This window comes from Mesoplodon bidens (assembly GCF_964165515.1).
Source record: "Mesoplodon bidens genome assembly, chromosome: 1".
Taxonomy (NCBI): domain Eukaryota; kingdom Metazoa; phylum Chordata; class Mammalia; order Artiodactyla; family Ziphiidae; genus Mesoplodon; species Mesoplodon bidens.
In genome coordinates this window covers 72,005,405-72,011,817 of record NC_138176.1, presented here as the reverse complement: position 1 = coordinate 72,011,817, position 6,413 = coordinate 72,005,405, and the positions used below count along the sequence as shown (strand labels likewise).

Sequence of the window (6,413 nt, the reverse complement as noted above, 5' to 3'; positions counted from 1 at the left end):
ATTCAAGTACTGTTTCCAGAAATTTATACTTGTTTCACAAATATTTACAGGGTTCTCCTCTGCCGTATGTGTCACTGCTTTAAAGTGATACCCAGGGCCTCCCTGGTGGCGCAGTGGTTGAGAGTCCGCCTGCCGATGCAGGGGATACGGGTTCGTGCCCCGGTCTGGGAGGATCCCATATGCCGCGGAGCGGCTGGGCCCGTGAGCCATGGCCGCTGGACCTGCGCGTCCGGAGCCTGTGCTCCGCAACGGGAGAGGCCACAACAGTGAGAGGCCCGCATACCGCAAAAAAAAAAAAAAAAAAAAAAAAGTGATACCCATCACATGGTATTTACTGCAAGGTTATTATTATTATTATTATTTTTTTTTTTTTTTTCTTTTTGCGGTATGCGGGCCTCTCACTGTTGTGGCCTCTCCCGTTGCGGAGCACAGGCTCCGGATGCGCAGGCCCAGCGGCCATGGCTCACGGGCCCAGCCGCTCCGCGGCATATGGGATCCTCCCAGACCGGGGCACGAACCCGTATCCCCTGCATCGGCAGGCGGACTCTCAACCACTGCGCCACCAGGGAGGCCCCGTGCAAGGTTATTTTTAAGGTTCATCTCTTATTTTGCAGCAGCAAATGTTTGGGTGAGTAGGCAGAGAATCTTTTTATTTCTATTTTTAAAAGTGCGGCAAGTGTGTAGAGATGAGTTTTAATTGATTTGCCAGAGGTCAGAAAGCAAGTCAAAGGCAGTTCTTGGCCCAGAGCTCCAATCTGCTGAAATCAGCTCAGTGTTCTTAATCATCTATATGTATTGATCAGCTGACATATTTTACTCCTCCACTACCTCCTTAAGAATTAAAGTGACATGTAGACCATGTTTTTATTTGCAAATCATCAATCAATTAATCATCTGACATATATCATTTTTTAAAACTTCAATACTATTTGGTATAACCCACTTCTGGCTTTGAAATCAGGGGAAAAAAAAAAAACAACTGTTTTTTTGCATGCCGGCTATGTTCTTTGCAGTAGAGAGACTACTTTCTGAGTAAGATAGATGAAATAAGTTTGATTTACAAACATGGCTACCCTGTGACCCAGCAACTAAAAAATAAACATTGGCCAATGTGTCCTGGATACTGCTCCAGCATTACGGCCAGTGAGATATTGGAGTTTTTTATTTTTAACGTCATATTTACAAGGCCTCTAATAAGTTCCATGGCGTCCCCTTTCCTCTCCCTACTTCTTCCAGGCAAATATCCGTCATTTGCTTAGCTTGCTTTTAAAATTCCTCTCATTTGGAATAAAGATTTGTCTTCTGTAATTAGTGATGACTTAATGGGAATAACCTAGGTAAAGCTGGCATACCATACACTATGGTTAAATGATTATTAGAGGTATTTTTCAAAACACAGGGTTTGCTACATTGTAGTAGGGAAACTAGAGAAATATTAAGCAAAACGTGAAAGATGGAAAGGGAGACTTGGGAGTATAAAATACTTTGCATATCCTGAGAGTTCTGCTTGCTGGCGTTCACTAAGATTGAGGAATGTGAGTAGTACAGTGACTGTAGATTCCAATGAAGATGGTAAAGGAGAAAGTTAACGTGATCAGTGCAAAGCCAGTTTCCTGGCTTGAGCTCTGCGGTAGGCACAGGAAGAGGAACAGTGGGTGTGTGTTCAGGTCTTGAACTGCAATACAGCTTTAGAGCTAGAAGGGAGTGATTTACAAGAGTGATTTTTCAGTACTTCTGCAAGAATGATTTCACCAGTTTCTAATGGGATGGCTTGTTAAGAAAAATTAGGAGGTATTATTTTCGTGTTGATCATAACTTCACTGTATTACCCTGGTCCGTATTTTCCACTGTGCTCTCTTTATTCCATATGCGTATAAGTAGCCCTTGCTATGTGATTTTCCTCTTTCTTGCATAAACTGTTCTTGCTCTTTTTAGGTTCACAGAGCCTGATGTATTCAATCATGTCAGTGTCACCACCTCTCAGCATCATCCTTATTGGTAAGCCACCAAAATTGCACTTTTGCAGTAGACCCTTCCTGGTCATTAATGAAAAGGTTAAACAAAGTACATGTATTTCTGAAATTTATGAACACTTTTGATATCCTTTTTCTAAATCACTCAGCTCTCTACTCACTTTGTTCTATTTTCTGCTTTTGCTAATTTCTTCTTAAGAAAATATAAAAAATTAAATTCAATAATAAATACTGTGGGATTTCCCTGGTGGCTCAGTGGTTAAGAATCCACCTGCCAGTGCAGGGGACATGGATCGATCCCTGGTCCAGGAAGATCCCACATGCCACAGAGCAACTAAGCCCATGTGCCACAACTACTGAGCCTGTGCTCTAGAGCCCGCGAGCCACAACCACCGAGCCTGTGTGCCACAACTACTGAAACCCGTGCGCCTAGAGCCTGTGCTCCGCAACAAGAGAAGCCACCGCAATTAGAAACCAGCACACAGCAACAAAGAGTAGCCCCCGCTCGCCACAACTAGAGAAAGCCTGCACGCAGCAATGAAGACCCAACACAGCCAATAAATAAATAAATACATACATACATATTTAAAAAAATAAAAACAGTAAACTGATTTAAAAATAAATAAATAAATGCAGTTAGTGTGGTAGAGTTTGGTAGAAAAAATATAAAAATACAAAATGAGAGAATAATCTGGTCACATCATTTTGCAGTTCACTCTGTTGTCTCCTCTCTAAACCTTTGTAAATATACTCTATGTTTGCAGCATCCTTTCTCACCTCTCCTTCACTTAACTCCTCTTGTTTCCTTCTATAGCCCACTTTTCCCTTGACTAGCCCGTGGCTGTGTTATGTACTCTCTTATATAATTCTGGACACTTTGGGTTTTTACTCTTTTAGCCTCTATCACACTGTCAATATTGTCACTACTCTGGGAATTATTTGAGGGCAGTAATACATGTTTGCATGTTGTTATTGTCAAATATTACAGTCTGGCCTAGGAGATTCAATAAACATTTGCAGACAGGAAGGAAGGAGGGAGGGTAGAAAGAAAGGCAGGCAGATGGAGAGGAGGAAGGGCAAAAGGAAAAGAAAATGCAGTTTTTAAGTGATTAATGAACACTAAGTAATGCCACCTGCCCTTCCGATTTTAACTTCCCAGTTCTGTGACTATTTACATTATTTTTATGGGTTCATGGAAACACAGCTGGAAGCTGACGCATGGAGCAGTCGTCCACTGTGAGCACATCCTCAGAAAGTGGACTGTTCTTATCTTTTTGTTTTTAAAAATAATATGATGCCATGATGGTTGGTAAGACAATGACCAAAAGCATAGATGAATCACTGTGAGATCCAAACCCTGAGACAGAGAATGACTCCCCTTCAAGCCATTCCCTTGCTATAGTATTGTACACAAGTATGTGTTTAATGATCGCAGAGTGATGGTGATGATGAAAGTGACAACGGACAGTAATTTCCAAAAGCTTTCCTTTCCATTTCACATATACACATTCCCTTGAGTCTAGGGATAGTTTGGATTTACTCTCATACTACTGCATTTAATGCAGACAGACTACAGATGAAATTATGAGAAATAATTTAGGAAATTTAGACGCAGTTAAGTGAATTCCATTTTTACCTGTGTGGAATAGTGCATAAATGCCCCATTTCTGTGAAAATACCAATTGTTTGTGATTTATAAAGCTAATGTTAACTCTTCACCAGATTATGTATTTCTAAAAACTGCAAAATGAGGGTGGTCCTATCTGCTTTGTAACCATGACTCAGATTATTGTTGGCTAGATTTCTAAAGATTCCCAGGATTTCTTTAAAACACCTAGTCCTAGAATAGCTCCCGGCTCAATTCTTCAGGCTCCTTTGAGCAAGCTATCAAGAAACACTGCTGAAGGCATTTCCTGTTTCCTTTGCACTTTTCTCCGATTTCTATGACATACTTAATCTGGGTCTTGTGACCTGTCAACTTTTAATAGTTCTAATTGTCCAACTATCTGCTCTTGTGTGATCATAAAATCCTTTTAACATTTCACTTTTCCCCTCAAGAAAATGTATCCCGATTTCCGGGATGTGACCTTCAGCTTCTTTGGTAAATACGCAGGCAGAGAATTCATTCAGGCTCTCAGCAAAGGCAGCCTCATCTGTCACTGACTTCCCACTCATCCCCTTAATGGCCCTATGGATGCCTTGCTGGGTTGTGTGCTTTTAATGTCATAAAAGAAGTTTGTCTTCTGAGTTGGTAATTTTTTTGCCTCTTTTTTCTCCCCTGGGTCCTTTTAGAGTTCCCTTCTAAGTATAGAGGATTTGATTTTCTATTTAAGATTTCTGGATCTTGGAAAAGGGTAGGGGAGCCTTTTCTTTGCTGCATCATTCTAGAAACATTACTTTTCCACTGTGATCTTGTAAAAGGCTAAACAAATTTACCACTTATTAGTGGGACTGGCATTCTGGGTGATGCTGTGTTTTTAAAAACCATTTCCCCGCTATTTACCCTGACCTTAATTCAGTGGCATGTCTCTTTCTGAGTTAATGATTATATGCTGTATTTAATTTTCTGTCTTCCTAAAATTCCATGTTGTCTCTAAACACCTCTACCTTGTATCTGGGATTAAATCCTATGCTTAATGAGGTTTAATCACTGTTTTCCACATTCTCTTTCCTTTGAGTCCTAAATATTATTTAATCATAGACCTGGCATTCTTTCCTCCCTTTTCAGGTTGATGTACACATTAAATTAGAAAGCAGCTTTGCACCAGATCCAGCCCTACTTCCTCCACTTGATGTAATCCTGTCCTATACATAGGTAATTAAAATCTTCCACTATTACTACCCTGCCCTTTTCTTGCTGTGTATGTGTGTGTGTGTGAGATATTTCATAGTTCACTTCTGCAAGACAGTCTATAGCATTACTGTTATCACATTTTCAACAACTTTATAATACATAACTCCTGCCCTTCATCACAGCTTGTTTCAGAAAACTATTAATAAGGAACTCTCAAATTTTCCCTCTAAACAAAGCATTATATTTTTAAGTTTCTGTTGATTCTTACTGATATGAGTGCCTAATAGAGAGTAGTCATTAAAAGGCTTATAAAAGTCCCAGAATTAATATACTAATATTAACAAGGTTTTACTAAACAATAATTGACCACTTTAGGTAAGCAAGTCCCCGGGGTGGCTAGGAAGTGATTAAAATAGACACACATGTCACATGTGTGCTGATGACCTTATGAAATGGCCGCATATCTTAAAAAGAAACAGAGCCCTGTGTATAAAGGAAATGTTGAAAATCTGGGAGCAGTCTTTGGATTGTTTGCTGCCACTGCTTCTAGGCAACAGGAAAGAGATGTTTACAGTCTGGGCTTTCCCCTGCCCCCACCTCTAGAAGCTTCTCATCTGCTGCTGCTGCCGCTGCTGCGGATAGAACTACAAGCCCTGGTGCCTGGTAATGCCCCTCCCCCACCCCGCTGCCTGCTCCGGGAGCCCAGCTGTTAAGACCTATCTAGCTAATCACCCCCTTTACCACCAGGCTCGTTTGTGGAAGTTAACGTCATGTTCAGAGGACAGTGCTGCCTGAAGAGGGGAGGATTTGATTTCTCATTTTACCTGGAAGAAAAACAGCACCAGGACTAAGGTGCCTCTTTTGTCCTTGATGTTTGACTCCATTTTAACTCACCTTGGGCGCTGCGGCGTAACCCAGTGAAGTGGGATCACAGCCCTCCAGCTGAAGTAGACCTTAGAATGGGAACCCTTGACCTGAGCTTCAGAAAAATAGTTTTTCTCAAAGGGAATGCCCGCGTTTTCCAAAAGGATAAACAGAAAAGAATACAATTTTTAATTTACTTTTTAAAAACATGCAGCCTATATCTGTTAAGAAGTGGAGGGGTGGAAATTCAAAAATAACATTTAAAAAAAATAACAATAATTGAATATCAAATTCTAAAATAATTCATTTCTGACCTCATGAAACAAGTTTAATTCTTTTTTTATCTTGTAGAAAGCAGAAAGAAGATATTTGAAAAAGAAAGGGAAGACATGTCTGAGTGAATTGAGGGAAAGAAAAATTGAGCACTCGGGCTGTTAGGCCAAGGTTACTGTTCTAGTTGCCAGGAAACCTCTTCCACCTTATTTTGATACTACCCAGAGCTGGCTCAGGCTGACCAAATAGAAGAGCAGCTGAATTTCAAACATGTCAGCTCGACAGAAGCTGGGTGCAACCTCTCAGGGATGTTGTAGGCCGCCTCCATTTCTCCATGTGTGGGGAGGGTAGACTAGTGGGTTTCCTAGCTCCTTTCATTCTAACTTTCCCTGATTAACGATTCTTTCAGTATACAGTACACAGTCACGTGGAGAGGTCTTATAGTCTACTCCTTATGAATCCAGACTTTGGGGGGGTCGATGTCTGTGTTCCAACTCTGGCCCTGTTGC

At 40.9% G+C, this 6,413-nt stretch overlaps 1 long non-coding RNA gene across 1 annotated transcript; it reads left to right on the top strand.

Moving 5' to 3' along the window:
• Positions 1-5,369: 5,369 nt before the first annotated feature.
• LOC308621876 lies at positions 5,370-6,108 on the top strand. Its single transcript, XR_014016533.1, has 3 exons — positions 5,370-5,430; positions 5,515-5,619; positions 5,983-6,108. It is a non-coding gene; the product is annotated as an uncharacterized lncRNA (long non-coding RNA).
• The last annotated feature ends 305 nt before the right edge of the window (positions 6,109-6,413 follow it).